Raw genomic sequence first — 17,477 nt, 5'->3', positions numbered from 1 at the left:
TGATCTTCATTAACCCTTCATATAAGTAAGGAGGACTTTGTATATGAATGTCTGGGCAAAGTGAAAATGTCTTATTTCTTACAACCTGCACACACTGAGCCATCAGTCTGCCTAGGCCTCAACTCTGATGTCATATCTGTTATTTAGGGAAACACAGACAGCTACCAGCATTTCTTAGATCAAAACTGGCTTGCAAAAGGCAGTATATATACACACACCTCAGAAAAATAACATGGCTGTATTTAACTAAAAATGGAAGGTTTTAATTCAAAAGTCAGGTTATTTATACAGGATACAATCAGAGTTCGTAGGATTTAATGGCATCATTTTTTTAATATGCATAATTTTGAAGGGAGAGCAAGTCTACCACCACCAAAGATGAGGCCAAGAATAGTCAAAGAGTTGTTCATGGTATACAAGTCAAGAGGGTGAAATGGATCTATTGATCTTCGGGCTTTATCCATATTATTCTGAAGTCAGTGGAAAAAACAGATTAGAAGGATCAGAAGTGATGACAGTGAAGATGACAGCTCCATTTCATGGCAAATTTTGAGGTTTCATTAAATTCTTTTATTCTGTACTGGAATGAATGCAAAATCTTCTGCGCATTTTTGTCAAAATTATATTGTGCTACCTTTCTGATTGAAACTTGAGCTTTATAATGAAAAAGAAGAAAATGTATGCTTCTCTCTGTGTTGCCTCAGAGAGGGGGCTGTTTTATAGCATATTTTTTTACGTTGATAAAGAAGTTGTATGGCCAAAAGATCCAGATTCAAATTCCCCTTCCACCTTATTTAAAACATACTTTTCAATCCCCAAAACATAAATCAAGGTAAAAAGGTTAGATTGATTGCCAAAACTGAGAATCAAAGGGCCCAGCTTTAGTGCTCAAATTAAAATGGGACCTATAATGCAGAGCAGACATAAAAGATTGTGTCTGTTTATGGTTGGAACAACTCTAAAATATTTTAAATTATTATTCTAATAATAATTTACATTTACATAATTTACATGCTCATTTACATCCATAATGGGATTGCCGGGGAAACTGTAACAGGAAAAAAACCATGATAGCTAGTTTGAGATTCACAAAGTTGCCTTGTTTATAACTTCACCTGGTTGGATCCACGCCTCCTGTTAACAATGGCCATGTCTTTTGTATACAGTAAAATTCTGACACTGTAATTGTCAACTACTGAATAAACAAAAAAAAGCTTAAATTTGAACATAAAAAACCTATATGCAAGAGACATTTTTGGCAAACCAATGGGGGTCTCCTCTCAACAACAAGGGCAGATGCTCATAGCCTGTTCCATTAAAATTATTTCTAATACATATAAAAAGAGTGCTGAATTAATAAAAATAGTTTGGTAAAATAAGGAAAAGACTAATGAGAAATGTGATCAGTGAAGACAGACAATAAAGAATACGGAGAGATGCATTATCAAGTATATTTTTACATTTCTGTTTGAAAAATCCATATTAAACTGTAGGACCAAAATTACAAATGGTACAAATGGGTCAAATTCTTCCTAAGTGGAATCTTTTAATTTCTCAGTTATATCTTTGTGTATGTACAAGAGGCCAGACTGGAAAAAGAAACAGAATATGTTATAATACAATAATCAGAAAGATGGCCAAAAGGGAGTTATTCCACTGAATTAACCAGATGGGTTTCCATGCCAAGCTATGGTGCTTTTGCCTTTCCTTCACTCAGCAGTAAGGGATCAAATATAATGTTTCCTTTTTTCCATAGCTATCCCAAATGAGCAGAAGTATAAAGTTATTCATGAAACAATTTAAACAGAAAATTAAACACTGGAACTGCAGTTTAGTATGGTGACCATATGCATTAATCCTTGAAAACACAAAGCAAAATATTAATTTCCTTCTCCTGTTGGAAAAATTTTGATTGCTGACATAAGCAACTATTACTGTTAAGTGGTAAATTACAGTGACTGTTGTTTAAATATGGAAAGCTAGGGATGCAGTAAATAACAGATGGAAGAAAACTGACAGAATCTGCAGATTTAATCCTAAAATTTTTAAGATTTGTTTCTTTGGGGGAAGGTTAGTTCTTATTTTGTTTTTTTCTTAGCATTCCACAGGCATGTCATGTGAGATTTTAGTGGAGGAGACTAAATCCTTGTCACAGAATTTATAGAACAGAAAGAAACAATTTCATGTCTCATTCCAGAGTGTTGGTAATTACTGCTTTGGGCAAGCGAAAGTCTTTGCTAGACGGTATCCTTCTTCTGACACAGGGGAATGGAGTGTTCTGTCATGTGAGGATTTCATCTTTATTATAGGCCAAGAGGTTATGCCAGTAGGAATGTTATTTTTTAAAGCTAGCTTTTCTGCTGAGATTCCTATGCAATATCTTTTTTCTTCTTTCCGACTTTTCCTTCGCTGCTGACACTTTACATAGAAGCCAATCTTCTCTTTTGCAAGAGAGCAGAGTTCTTGGAAAGACCAGATAACTCTTTCACTAGGAAATCTGTGTTTCCAGGCTGACTAGAGACATAAAACAGATATAAGGAATTAAGTATTCATCCAACTACTCCAGCGCTTCTCTCCCTTTAGACAGCATTAGGTTTTCTGGGTACACCACTTACCATTCAGTGCACATCTAAGGCTTCGGCTCCAACAATGAAGCCTATGCTAGCTGTAGCTGGATTTTCAATCATTCAGTATGCTGAAGTGAATAAAAACAAGAAAAAATGCAGCACAGAATGATGGAATATGTATTAAAGTAGTTCATGGCCTCCACCAAATACCCCATTTACAATGAGTTTCAAAGAAAACTTGAATTTCGGTCTCAGCACCATGGAATAAAAATAGCTTATTTTTTCCCCTCTTGGTTGCCAAATGTGAATAAAACAAATCCTATATAAAAATCACATTTCAACATTACTGTTCTTTATGCTGATCTTTTCATGGAAGCTTTTTCGAAAAATTTTTGTCACATCTATCATGTCATAAATACTCAGACTGTTCAATAACTGCTCTAAAACTCTGACCTTGGGGTTTTGGGGTCTTTTTCTTCCTTATCTATGTAAAACACCTATCAAATATCTATTCCTATCCAAATCCCCTAAGTTTAGGGTTTAATTCAGTTAAAGAAGTCAATACTTCTATCATATGAAAAACATAGATCATATTTCATTTGGTGAAATGAGCCATTCAGAAAGCTAAAAAATGCCAGTGGAGGACTGGATGTATCTGTTTTAAAGAACCTGTTTGCTTCAATATTAAAAATCATCTTTCTGTTGCCAAGTAAAGACAGAAAATACTCTGTTTACATGTGTCGTGGTTTAACCTCGGTTGGCAACTAAGCACCACGCAGCCGCTCGCTCACTCCCCCCCATCCCGATGGGATGGGGGAGAGAATTGGAAAAGCACGTGAGAAAACTTGTGGGTTGAGATAAAAACAGTTTAATAATTGAAATAAAATGATAATGATAATAATATGATAATAGTAATAATACACAAAGCAAGTGATGCACAGTACAATTGCTCACCACCCGCCGACCGATGCCCAGCCAGTCCCCGAGCAGCGGCCCCCCCCGGCCAGCTTTCCCCAGTTTATGTACTGAGCATGACGTCACATGGTATGGAATGTCCCTTTGGCCAGTTTGGCTGTGCCCCCTCCCAGCTCCCTGTGCATCAGTCGGTACAGCATGAAAAACTAGAAAGTCCTTGGCCAGTGTAAGCACTACCTAGCAACAACTAAAACATCGGTGCCTTATCAATTTTGTTCCCATCCTAAATCCAAAACACAGCACTGTACCAGCTACTAGGAAGGAAATTAACTCTATCCCTGCTGAAACCAGGACAACATGATGACCTTACAATGAGGACTTTTTTTTCCCTAATAAAATTATCATTTAAGGATCATAGGGAGCAAATGAAGGTTCTTAATTATTTTGATAAATTCTATGCCAAGTCAGTAAACATTTTTTACTTGATTTACCTGCCAAGAGGAGAAAGGAGAAAGCTGATGTCAAAAATCCAAAGCATGCCAATATCTGTGTTGAACTACTTTAAAGACAGGCTATCTTTTTAAGGGCTTTTCCCTTTAATTTCTGGGTAGAATAAAAGTGTTTTCCACTGGGTGAGGAACTGAACAGAGCTGTCACATAGTTCTCTGAAAAAAATACATCAAAAAAACCCCCAGATTCAAAGAAAACTTCTGGTTTTCCTGTTAGGCTAAGCTTTTATGCCCTGCTCTATTGTTGTACTGCATTGGCTAATATTTTGTGTTCAGATCCAACAGTCTAATTAAGATGTGGAATCTTTTCTCTCTCATATTTATATATATACAGGTACATACATATATATACACACACACACATGCAAACGCATACAAGGTGCTCAGAATATTTAGCCTCTTACCAAAACCCTTCTATCTCTAGGATTCCTAGGGCTTTATAGCTTTAACATTCTAGAAAGTACTTGCTAACGTAATAACTTAAAAAATTAGATTTGCATAAGTTAATTACAGGAAAAGGGGTGGAGTTTTTTGAGGTAACATATGATTTACAATTCACATATTACTTCAGGCAGAATATGTTGTTTCCTTATGTGTTGACAAGATTGCTTAGAATGAGATACCGTCTGACACTGTAAATCTGTATTTTAAATACAAATTGGTCTGTTCACAATGGCCATTTTTCTAACTACTGGAAAATGCCAACAGCCTCTGTGGAGGCAAGAACTACATTTCTGTTTTTTCCACTTTATTGGAATTGAAAGATAGATTATTTTTATGTGTTTTTTGCAGTTTAATACACAGAAGACTTAAAATTATTGCTACTGTGAGACCTTTAACTATGAAAAAAACATTGGAATATGACCAAAATCTTTGCTAGCAGCCAGGAATAGCCAACAGCACGGAAAACTAGTCTTCTCAATATGGCTTATGACAATCTATGCCAATGCCAACGCTGTTCATTGTGCCCACTTCCATCAGTAAGAACTTCCTATGGTGATCTGTCATTACTCTCTCTGTTAGTTATAATCTTTTAGTCTTCCAAGATTTTCTTTTACTAAACATGCTGTTTTATGTATTCTATAAAAGATCATCATGACAACTCCCAATGACTAATTATATTAATGAATATCCCATGAATATCCACCAACCCATTGCCTCTCTCCACTGAAAGGATATGTGAAATCAGTTTAAAATATAGCTTCTTTGTGTGGTCCACGGTGCACAATGTATGTAATACATCACTGAATATATAATACATCACTTTCTCTTGAGCATGGAGATGATGATAAATCTTCCCTTGCCAAATCTCCTTCTGAAATAGACGGTCAGTTTGCCCCCAGTTATCCCTTGGCAATTACCGTTTTACACATCTAAACTACAAAATACTCAAGCATACTTCATATCTCTATACTGAGGCCGTGCATCTATTCTGTGCATGTACAGAGCCCTGACCGTGCTTAAGAGCTATAATAAAATCATAGGGATGCTGTAAGAGATAGCTGCTTTGTCATAGTTATCCAACAAAACTAAAACTTGGTCTCACAATAAACTTCTCTTCCTTTGCCCCCCCACATTTACTGCTGCTGATGACCGGCGAAGTCTTAGGTCACTACAGTCTATTGTAACAAAAAGCAAACCCACTCCCAACATGCAGATGAAGACTGACAAAAGTTGAAAGGCAAAAGTCATCTTCCTCAAATTTAAGAAGACATTAGAAATTTTATAGTAATCTTTTTATAATGACTGTGTCCATTTCAGCAACAGTGGACTTCTTTCCTTCAGTATAACTATATATACTAATCCCCTGCCTAAATCCAAATCTACTTCTGATCGATAACAATTTTCAAAAAAACTGCATGACTAACAGGAGGTCTAAATCTTTAGGTCAGTCATAACAAAACAACAACTTATTCCAAGGATGTGATATCACCCCGTATCCAAAATTTGCTCTTGCATTCCCTTTGAAGAAGAGGGTGTTGCTGAACCTTTTATCTGGTATCTTTCATTTTTGGGACATGGACAGCAGCTGCGTATTCCCCACTATCTCCACATTGAATGAGTGTTACAGAGAACACAGAAGAGCAAGATATATCAAACAGCTGAACAACCATTACACGAACTGATAAAAGTATCCTCCTTTATTTCAGTTGGACAATCTACTATAAACATAGTTTAGAAAGGTGAGGATATTTTTTTTTCCTCACTACCCGAGTAGTGCTGGACAACAATATTGCAAAATGTTACCGTAGCCCTCCTGCACAGTCAGGTTTGCTAGACAGAAATTGTTTGAAGGCTAAGGTAAGGTTAAGTTTAGAAGAAACTTACCCATAACACAGTTCTTGTCCTAGTCACTGAAGAGATGTAGATCTGTTTAAATACTTGAGGTAAATTCAATTTAATTTTTTAATGCTGCTAACTAGCAAGTGAGTGTGTGAATCAAAATTTATTATTGTCTACAAGAATTGGTTATTTTTACCTGAGGGCCGTTTCAAAAGAAATACAAACTTTATGTTCAGGTAAAAGCCTACATTTTTAATAAATTATTTCACCAGAGCAGAAGTGGCAGAACAGGTTCTATATTATTCATCCTCAAATTTGAACTGGAAGCAAATTTTGGCATTTGGTAAGAGTGTGTACGTGAGTATGCATGTGAGTGCATCAAGTGTGCACGTGTGTACGAGTGACACAACTGCCACCCAGTTTTACTCTGTTTCATAATGTGGCGATCCATAGGAGTAAAGTGGCACAGCAAAGGTGTTCAGTGGGGAACTTGGGAAAGAAAAGGACTAGCTCTGTTCAGTAGCACTGTCAGATATTCACTCATACCAGATTCTTCTTCCTCAGATTACAGGAATTAGGTCCAACATAACCATGGAATTTCAACACAAGTAGGATGCTACGCCACCAACAACTCCACCTAGTCCAGCACCTATCACAAATACCCTCCCGTACTTCCTACAGGAAGGTGGTCTTAGTGATAAACACCAGTTCCCAGGTGGCTCCATTTCACCTGTGAATGACAAGGTGGTCTTGGTGAAGGAACATGGCATAGAGAAATCAGAGTTCTCTCCTAACTTTGTACAGTCTTTCCATGACCTCCTCAAAGCCCTTGTAGCCACTTCGTGCCTCAGCTTCTTAAACAACAAAATTGTCTTTATTTTATTTATGAAAGCTGCAATGTACACTAAGGGTAGTAAGTGAAGCAAAAAGATGATATTAGATTAAAAAGTTCTACTGCAGAATAGAACAGTAAAAGCACATAATAGCCTCCTGTAACTAGGAAGGGCATTCAAGTGAGAACTAAAATGTCCCACAGTATTTCAATCATTATTAGATTAAGACCTGTAACTTGAGCCAAACCAACCCCCTAGTTTCTGGGTACCTGAAACGAGTACACAGTTCAAAATTTTGTACTCTTAAAAGCATTTTATGAATATCTGACAACTTGTTTTTGCTCTGAAACTCCTTCCTGTACCACAGCCTATTAACTTTTTCTGTTAGCATATGCCCTTTAAAGATATCTGCGGATGTTTTAAAGCCTTTGAGAGTGTGTGTGCACGCATGCATGAACTTTCAGTATCTTCTGTAACATTTGGCCTGCATATGGAGAAACCTGTGATTTAAAACTAGCTAAAGATTACCAGACAGGCCTCTAAGCAACACACAGAGATGTGCCAAGGGACAATTATTAGAAAAAGAGAAGGAGGCTTCTAGCACTCAGTCAGGGGTATGCAGTTTATTGCTAAAATAAGCATACATTTCTTCAGTCAGGAGCCCCACTTTTTCGTGACTTTAGGCAAACTATTTGGTTATGTCTATTTTCTCACTGTGATCAAGCCAAATAAATTAAGACTACATTTTTCATCAGTAACCAGTTACTTTGAATGCCTCCATTTTAAAGACCCTCATTTTACAAAGGATATATGACCAGCACTTACAACAATTAAAAATAGTTTTGGAAGCAGGAAACAGCAAAAAATTATTTTCATTCATGGTCTTTGACACAGTGCGAGCTGGCACTCGTTTCTTAACTATGAACAAACAATCTGATCTCCCAAACGACGCAGGTTATTTGGCATGCAACTAGGGGCTGAGTGCTTCAGGTTGGATCCAAGGCCACTTGGATTAGATGCTATCTACAGGATTTGAAAGCAATTATGCATTGCACACAGCTTTTCCTTCTGAAAAAGTCCCCAAGACATTTCATGATTTGTACAGCTGGGTAGTGATTTCAGTGAATAATGTGCTAGTTTTGAGCCCACCTGAAAATGATTTAGAAATTCAGGTTGAAATCAGCAATGGTTTGGTTGAAAAAAATCCCCCAAAACCTAAGACACATCTCTTAAACAAATTCCAAAGTGATTGCTTCTAAATTGTTTCCAATTTGAAATTCACCTTTAAAGAGAAAGAAGGAAAAAAAAATGTTTTTTAAAACTCAACAAGATATTTTGATTTGGGATGACAGGGTTATACCTAACTGACTGCAGGGAACCATTTCAGATCACCAGGAAAGGATTGTATCTTTGTTTTCACTGAAAATAAAAAAAAAATAAAAATTCAGAGCCACCAAACAATCCTCTCACTCTGGGAAGCAAGCCTCATTCGCTTTCACTAGGATCTTGTTCATTCCCAAATCCAACTGCCTCTCTCCTTTTTTGAAATGCAAAAAGGACCAACTCCACCCTACAGTTCTGACCACATTTATTCCTCCACTCACTCTTTCTGTATTCTAGGCCTCTTCTCCATCTGTCTGTTCACAGCAGCTGGATGTCATTCTTTTTCTGGGGCTGCTCTATTGATCTGGAAGGATCCTGAATCCCTGAGGCACATCCTCTCCCTAAATCTTCCCTTCCTTTTTCTCTTCAGTTTATCTGTTTCATGGCTTTTTCACATGATGAGGATGCTACATAAAATTACATCGTTCTGTAACTGCCTGTTTTGAGATAACGCATTATATTCAAACTCAAGCAATGAATTCACAAACATGATCTGCAATTCTGGTTTTTTTGAGGCACTGTTCTGTGAGGGTGTTTAACTAGCTTGCCAGTTAAAACCAGCAACTGCAGTTGGCAAAAATGCATGCATTTCAGAAAGTCTTTAGCTTATATACACAAACTCACTGCCAGCATTGTTTTTTCTCATAGTACAAGAGCTGCAAAAAGTTTCAGAGAAATAAATACAGAAGGGTGCTTCAAAGTTGAAAAACGAGCTCTCAAAACACACGTGAATTTATATAAACAAAGATTAAACCAGATTAAGCAGGACCTACATTTAAAAGCCTTCCTGTAGGTGTATGGCTTTCTTTTTTCTCTTCTTTTTTTTTTCTTTTTGAGGAACAAGTTTGTAATTACCTGTCAAAGAACAAAATAGCAATGGTGTCTGGAAAGAATGCATTATTTAGAGAGAGTGACTACTTAAGAAAGAAGCTTTCATCACAGGATATATTCCATGGAAACATACAGTTTACCTTGTACCATGAGCTATTTTACTGCAACTTGACTCCTGTCTTGACACTCAGTTTTCAACAAAAATAGCCAATGACTACCCGCCAAGCAAGCCTCCCCCAAAAAACAACCTCCTCCCCTCCCAAAAAACCCCAGAATCTCTGAATGAAATATTAAAACTACTTAAAAGAAATATTGAAACTACTTTTTTAATTTGCCTCGAATTAAACTATAAAGCAAAGCCCACGACTGATCATTTTCCAGTCACACCACATCATGAAAAAACTTGCTTGACAAGATGGATTAACATTAACGTGTATTTGGGGACCCTTTACTCCCAGACTTCATGACATAAAAGCAGTTAATAAGTAACGATCACCATGGTATGAAGGTGTGAAATATCAGTTTCCAATAACAGTTGCTTGAATACAGAAGATCAATTAAAGAAAATTCCCACCAGCATAAGTATCAATATTTTCTATTACAGAGGCATTGTTAACGTAACTCAAACTGTTTGTCTTTCCACTTAATGTGGATACGTGAGTCTGAACTCCTAATTTCAGTGCAGTTTCTGAAGTATATTAGGTCATTCTCTTTCTAAGCCATTTGAGTTTCTGCAATGAGCAGCAAGAAGTGTTTCAAGGCCAAATCTGTTGCTGTTGTGAATGCTATCAGGCCAGACACTCTCCTGCGCAGAGTTTTACTTGGAGAAGGCAAGCTGGGAAACACTATCAGGAAGCCATTTATAGCTCCCTAATTCTGTGAGCACCTGGTTGAGTCACAGCAGAGCACAGCTGCACCACCCCCCTTCTTGCCTCCGGTATGTGATCAAGGGGTGGTGGGACAACTGGGTACAGTGGCAGCTAGCTTCATGCACCAGAGGGATTATCCATTGGTTAGGGACAAGCAGGTTGCAAGTCCTCTACATTTGCATGCAGGCGGCTAAGGTGGCTAGGGTGGTCTTAATGAATTCAGTGTATCTGAATAGGTGCATCTGAAGAAAGAGGATCAAATGCAATAAGAATATAAAGCTTCTTGAGAACACTTCTTGCTGATGTTGCCTTTACAAATAGCACACAGGAAGTGATTAATCCTTGCGCATTGCCATGGTACTATTACAAACATGAAGCTTCCAGCTTGAGGACTATATATGGAACACCTTTTTTCCCTTGCATTTAAAAATAGGGTATTTACACCATGTTAATAGCCATCTGTCTTACAGATTTTCCTTTTTTCTCTGCTTATAGCATTGTAACCCACAATGTAACTTTTCCCTAACACCATAAACACACCTTCAGATTGTTCTTTAAAAAAAAAAAAAGAAAAAAATCACATCAACGCCCTTCCTCCAAAAATACAACAAAACAACTTCATAGCAGGTGGAGTCAGAAAAAAAGCAAATTATTTCAGTTTTTTTATGCACTCTGCAATATTCCCCCAACACAAACATCAAATTGCAGGTGCATATGAAATACTTCTGTTATGACAAGAGCTGCGTATCTTCATAACCAGCACTTCTCATAACGATGTGTGAACTAAATGCTAACTGGAATAAAATGGACAAAACCCAAAAAAAAGTCCCAAGTGGCAGTCACATACAGAAGAGGGACTAAACCATGTGAGAACAAAAGGTCACGTGGCTGATGGTCCAAAGGGAATCACCATTTCCCTTTATTTTTTAAACTTCTAAGGCTGCAGGAATAGTGTTTGCATAGTAACGGGATTCAAGCTCACAATGCTGAGGGGACACCGGCTGGCATCACAATCATCATAGTGAAGTATCACAGTGAAGCAGGGGACAACAGGGGACAAGCAGAGACAAGGATAAAGGTTCAAAAGCAGAAATGAGCAGACTCTTAAAGATTGCAGCTAGCAAAGTTTACATCTTTGTTACTTCCATTTCATAATAACATCATGCCACAAACTACCAAAAAGGCATGATTTGACCCAATAATTTGGAAGGCCAAGACTTCTCGGAAGAAACAATCACTATGCCCTCTTCCGCCCTAGGTGTCCGAATCCAGGCCTTTGTACTTCAAGACCATAACCTTCTCCACAAACCCATTCTTAAACCTATCAAGCTCAATGGTAGCTAGAATGCTCGTGTCCACTACCCCTATGGGAATGTTCTGTCTTACTTTAATTTTCAGCATAAATATACTCATGAACAGTTTTACTGTGCCTTTACTTACAAAAATGCATCTTCCACTCTTAAACTTGCCCCTTTATTTACAGGGAGCAAAAATAATCCCTATAACTTCTGTTTTGTTAATTTAAACAAGACACGCTCTTTATAAAGAGTGTATCTGGCTAGGAAAATGGAAGTCTGACTGCAGCGCAAGCTGGAAAATCTTAAAGAGTTAACTATAACAGAAAGGAAAGCAGATGACACCACACAGGTACAAGCTTACTTGGGACCTTAAAACAGGTGCTCTGGTTTCTAATCCATGCTGCAGACAGTGCTACTGTACCTTCATTGCTTGTTACTTGCTTTAGTGAGAGTAAAGCAGGTAAGGGTATCCCTACTTATCTGACAGTCACGCAGCTCTGGCAAAACAGACATGAAAAAGGTTAAGGATACAGGGTCACAGTGCATCTCCTTCGATACTAATAACATTTTGGCTAAGGCAACACAGAACTTGGAATAAGATTTCTTAGAGGCTGCACTTTTATTCAGCCTCTAAGAAATCTTTGGTTAGGGCACTAGTGGTACTTGGTAATTTAAGTAAGTCTGCAGTGGCCCGTGGAGAATTGCTGTCCCTGTGGGACCATAAGGACAAGAACACAGAATATCCTAATCACCAGGACCATGGTCAGAAATCATGTGTCAGTCTCCTTTTAAAAATGTACTTTAACATGACATTTTTCATTATGAATAAAATTTTGCGTATTTTCACCGGTTATGGTAAAAAGAAGCTAATACAAATAATTTAACATAACCTTCTGACTGTAGCTAGATGTGTTGTATCTTAGGATTTGCCACACATTTACAGTTCATTGATAAAAAAGGCAACTTCACTGAGTAACAGTTCACAGTACTTTTCTTCGGCCCTTATGATCTTTATAAGGAAGAAATCTTCTACCCTGTTGACTTCAAAAGCTAAGGAAGTAAGTCTTACTTTAAATTCATTGGATTGTGAAGCATCTTCCTCTGTGCTAATTAGTAAAGTAAGATTCATCCCATCTAAATTTGGTTAGATGAAAAGTGAGCACCTAGTCTCACCTAGACAGGTGGGATGAACTGCCACCTAGAGGTGCCCCAGCTCTTCACTGAAAACAGAGAGATTATAAAACCTGCTTGGACTATATGCCTAACCGATAGATAGGCAAGATGACACACCCCCCCTCCCACTTCACAATATTTGTAAAGATCCCTTACTTTGGGATTTTTTTGTGAAGCTTCTGCAGTTATTTCTATATTATTAGATTTGTATCTTTACTCACCTCTTACTTCTCATAGTATCCTATCCACTGTATGCTGCAATGGACTGACAAGAATTTCTGTGAAAAATGTTAAAATACCCTGATTATGGACAAATGCTGCACAGGAATGGCCTTTCCCTTTGCCCACTTTGATTCCTTAACCTGTAAGCTCATCCTCAGGCACAAACTATGAAGTTCGCTAACCAGCTAACTGTGAAGGAACTACAGTTGATTTACAATTCAAACGTTGGACACATACCAGGACTTACGAAGGGGGTTACAGTCTCATTCTTGAGAAACTGCCTTGTGACCTTTTTAAGAAAACTTAATGCCAAGACATCAAGTTAACACTACCAAGCAAAAAGTTCTAAGTAATCTCTTCTGCAAGAGTCATTTAATAACACCTTTCCACTGAATCAGCCTAGAGTCTTATTCATCTTCCTCATGCAAATTGTTCTATATGTTAGTGTTGCTCCATGCCACTGACTCGGCTTTCTTGTTAATTTAAGGAATAGCTCAAATCTATACAGACACTATTCCTTAATTCTCTTTTGCAAGATTTTCCACAGATTTCCTTAGAAATTACAGTTTCTTGTTATGCTGGGGTTAAGGTGCAGTGGGAAGGGTGTGGGCAAACGGGGAAGGGAGATGACATTTTAAAATGCTTTATAAAACACCAGATGTTGCAGAACCAACGGAGTGGAACAATGTATTTGCAATTATCAAAAGAAGAGAGTTGTTTGTCCGCATTTTTAAAAACTCATGGGATACTTTTAAGTCACTTAGTTGTGGTCTTTCTGTGTGTGAAGAACATAACAAATGCCCTTATAGATTTGATATTTAAATGACATGCACAACAAGGGAACCGCTTGATGTGGTTCAGCATTTGCTCGTTACACTCTGTACTATGCCGTAAACATTCCAGCTGTGTGAATAATATAAAAACTATGCAAAAGCATTTTGCCCTCCTTAGTGTATCTTTCTTACACATATTTGAGTTCTATAAAGTTGACATGGTCATGTTACAAGGCAATGCTGGAAACGTACTACTGTATAGTTCCAATAACAGATGCGGGCAGCTGACAAGAAGATCCTACTTCCTAACTTGTGCTTACAGCTTCAGTGTCAAAAAGCCTTTTAGCTGGAAGCCTAAGAGCTATGTAGGTTTTCTATTCCATGGCTATGCACAGGATAGTTTCTACAATTTTATCAATGGCAGAAGAAAATATTTTAACACTTAAGCATCCCTTCCTTCTAATCGTTAAAGAAAAGACCACATTCGTTTAAAATCAATCTGTTCTTGCATGTTTAAAGAGCTGTTGTGGATATTTTACGCAACCTGACAGATATTTTTGTTTGGAAGGAATTCTGCTTGCACATTACATCACTTCTATATTGTTCTAGAAATGTTCTGTGCAGGCTAGGAGACAGAGTCAGAAATCCTGAGCTGTGTGTTCACTCTGCCATTAACTGACTGCGCTCCTTTAGACAAGTCATTTAATCTCTCTGTGCCTTGGTTTTCCCATCTGTAAAAGGCAGCAGTTATAAATATTCAGCTGTCTGACAGAGGTGTTGTGAATGCCAAAATACAGTACAACTCTGAAAAGTGACTATGCAAAAAGGCATCTTCTGACTCAAAGAGCCTCTCCCTTGGTGAAATCCACACGTGAATTCACATGGCCTATACACCACACAAGCCCCATTTTGAGCACTTAAGGAGAACATTGCTATACAGTGGGCTTGTGCAGAGTGATGGATTTCATTCCCCAGAGGATACTTAGCCACATGTGCTGACTTCAGTGGCAAAAAAATATATTTTTATTGATTTTTCTCCCGATAGTCATACAGAACGTAGCTGAGATTGACGCAGCTGCAGATTCCATTCCACCCTGTACTCCCTCCTTCGATACAGTCATTTACTGTTCTTTCACATAGTGCAGCAACAGAGAGGCAATGCTATTGAAAGTGTTGGAACTGCCTACAAATCTCCACGGGAAAGAATCTGAAGGCAGAGGGATAAAATGAGCCTTGAAGCAAATTGGACTGCACAGGTGTAAATAACTTGGTCAGCAAAATCTCTATAACTAGTGATGATGAGTACATTGGGAAGAATCCAGTCAGCTCTCAAAGCGAAGGCTCACTTTGCAAGGAAAAGCTTATTTTTAGTTGCAAGCAACAATGATTTGACCATGAGTTACTGAGGACAACAAACATGGAAGGTTTCAACACTGTTTCTGCAGCAGCTTTTCAAAAATCTTTAATGTATTAATACTTAAGAAGTACTGTAAAATCCTGAGATGAAAGACAATGCAGAAAGTATTATAATGCCTCTCCTTTGGGTTTTTTTGGTCATTTACAGGAAAACAAATCTTTGCTTCTTAAGAATTCATCTGCTCCTTATATTCCCATTGTTTGTGTTTATGACATAATCATTTCCACAGCAACTAATTAGGAGAAATCAAGAGTTATGGCCTGAGATGAGGTCTGTAAGGAGCAAATGAAATCATACAAAACACATAGGAGATTTTTTTAGTGGAATCTTCTATCTAGCTAAAAAAAATGAAATGGGGAAGCTACAACGTAGTAATTTCTTTAAACTGAAGAGCGAATTTTCACCCGAGACAAGACTGTGTCTTTTATTCACTGGCCCATTTTCTTCTTGCACATGCAGTGCACATTTAAGAAATAGGAACGGCTGGACCAAGTCAGATCAAAAGTCCATGCAGTTCGGTGGCCAACGGAAGAATGTCTGGTTGTAGGGAGGACAAATATGTGAAGATACTTTTCCAGCATACTCTCACAGTAATTTTCAGCCAGGGACTTCCATCTGGAACTTCTTCAGCACAAGAGAATCAATCCTACTTCATGTAACACCCCCATACGAAAGCACACTAGAGTATTCCTTTGCTGACTCTCCTGGCGGCTTGGGATAAAGTGAGAGGAAGAGGTCCATTAATCCCTAATGTTCTTTGGCATGCTTTATTCGTCTTCAGTTATTATTATAGAAAACTGCTAAACATCAAAATTATGAGTGTCTGAGCAAGACTTAAAGCTATTGATCCTGTGGTTGGGTGGAACAGGGCAGAGTGCAGGCTGGTAGGAGCACTCAGGCAACTACCATCAGTATCAGTTCAGTTGCATCTAAGGACGTTTGTCATGGCAATTTTGGCCGTCCAGTGGCCCACCTACCCTTCTAGCGAAAGGTCAGGGAGGGATAATGACATACATCAGTAAGGTGAAATTAGGAATAACAAAATTCTGCTTTACCGTGTTCTCTTAAAACCATTTTGGCTCCACTCATAACAAACCAGTACTTTCCTCCAGAGCTGCTAAGCAGCTCGCCTTCTCACAGTCTCGAGTCATAGAGACATCACTTTGGCTCCTATACTGCTTTGTGTCTTCAACAAGCTTCAAGATGCTCACAGATAAAAGGATTGTTAAGATCTATCAAAGAAGAGTTCTTCTTTCTCAAAGAGACAACTTGAATAACCAGCAAGGAAGATGGGGTACAGGGGATTTAAGCAGGGAATAAACCACCTTCTAAGGACAATCAGTTTGCAACACACACTACTTTCTTCTTCTTCCTGGCACCAGTACTCTCCTTTGGGGGACCATGGGGAGCAAAACAAAGAGGTGAGCGATGCCAACTGGCCTCCATGTTATGGGAATTCAAGGAATGATCTTTATTTTCCTCTTGTTAGATGTGTTGAACACACACAACAAAAGGAAAGGGCATAATAAAATGGAGAGAGGCTCCTTACCATTTATTATGTAGTGCTTGGCCCTTAGAATGAGAAGGGTGAACATCATTGAGAGAGATAAAACTTTATTGTACAGGCTCCATTTCTGAGGTTAAAGGGAGTTTTTATTAAAGCGAATTCAAAGTTTTGCTTACTCACTATAAACATTTCAAGGATACACTGTGTCAAACAGCTCCTTATGTTAAATGCAATATATGACACTGATGTTTTCCATAGTTTATCATCGATAGCACTGGAAGTGTAATAGCAATGGGTTTTAACTTTCTGGGCAGACAAAGTCATTTTGATAATGGTGGCCACCAGAGACAGGAAGAAGTCTAAACATTCTTGATCTTTGGGGTTAGTGGGAATTCAGATGAATGTGGAGGGACCACACATGTTCTCTTGAGAGAAGGGTGCTGGCAGCCTTGTGTAACACACAGTCCTTTTTTGGCTCATGCACAAAGGAACAGGAGAATCAGCTCTAAGAAAGTCACACTTCTGGACAGATGCAAGTCATTGCAACTGTGCGTACCATATGTGGGAAATGGTAAGGAAGGGACTGAATACAAAAAGCAAAAGAGAGAAAGTGACAGAGCCCTGGAAAGTGGGTTCCTCCTGAAGCAGCAAGGGGCTTTAAAAACCACATACCATGCCAAGCCAGCTCAGGGAACTTTCCCTGCTGCCAGCTGAACTCTCAGGCAGATGGAACAAAGAAAGAAAAATTAACAAAAGGGCATTAACCATAAAAGGACAGGAGTCAGCGCAAGATCCAGTAAAATGAAGCCTTTTTTTATGTCAGCCTGCTCTTGTTAACCTAAGTTGAACTCCCCACATGACTACTTTGGGTCAGGAAATGGAGCAATTACAAGCAAA

At 38.2% G+C, this 17,477-nt stretch overlaps 1 protein-coding gene across 1 annotated transcript in view; it reads right to left on the bottom strand.

Annotated features, from left to right (window-relative positions):
* SUGCT (succinyl-CoA:glutarate-CoA transferase) overlaps window positions 1–17,477 on the bottom strand; it is a 326,679-nt gene that overhangs the window by 89,559 nt on the left and 219,643 nt on the right. The window lies entirely within an intron of this gene.

The sequence above is a fragment of the Pygoscelis adeliae genome, unplaced genomic scaffold, assembly GCF_000699105.1.
Source record: "Pygoscelis adeliae isolate BGI_AS28 unplaced genomic scaffold, ASM69910v1 Scaffold40, whole genome shotgun sequence".
NCBI classification, from domain to species: domain Eukaryota; kingdom Metazoa; phylum Chordata; class Aves; order Sphenisciformes; family Spheniscidae; genus Pygoscelis; species Pygoscelis adeliae.
Note: the sequence above shows the minus strand (reverse complement) of the source record. Positions and strands in the feature narration are given on the sequence as shown.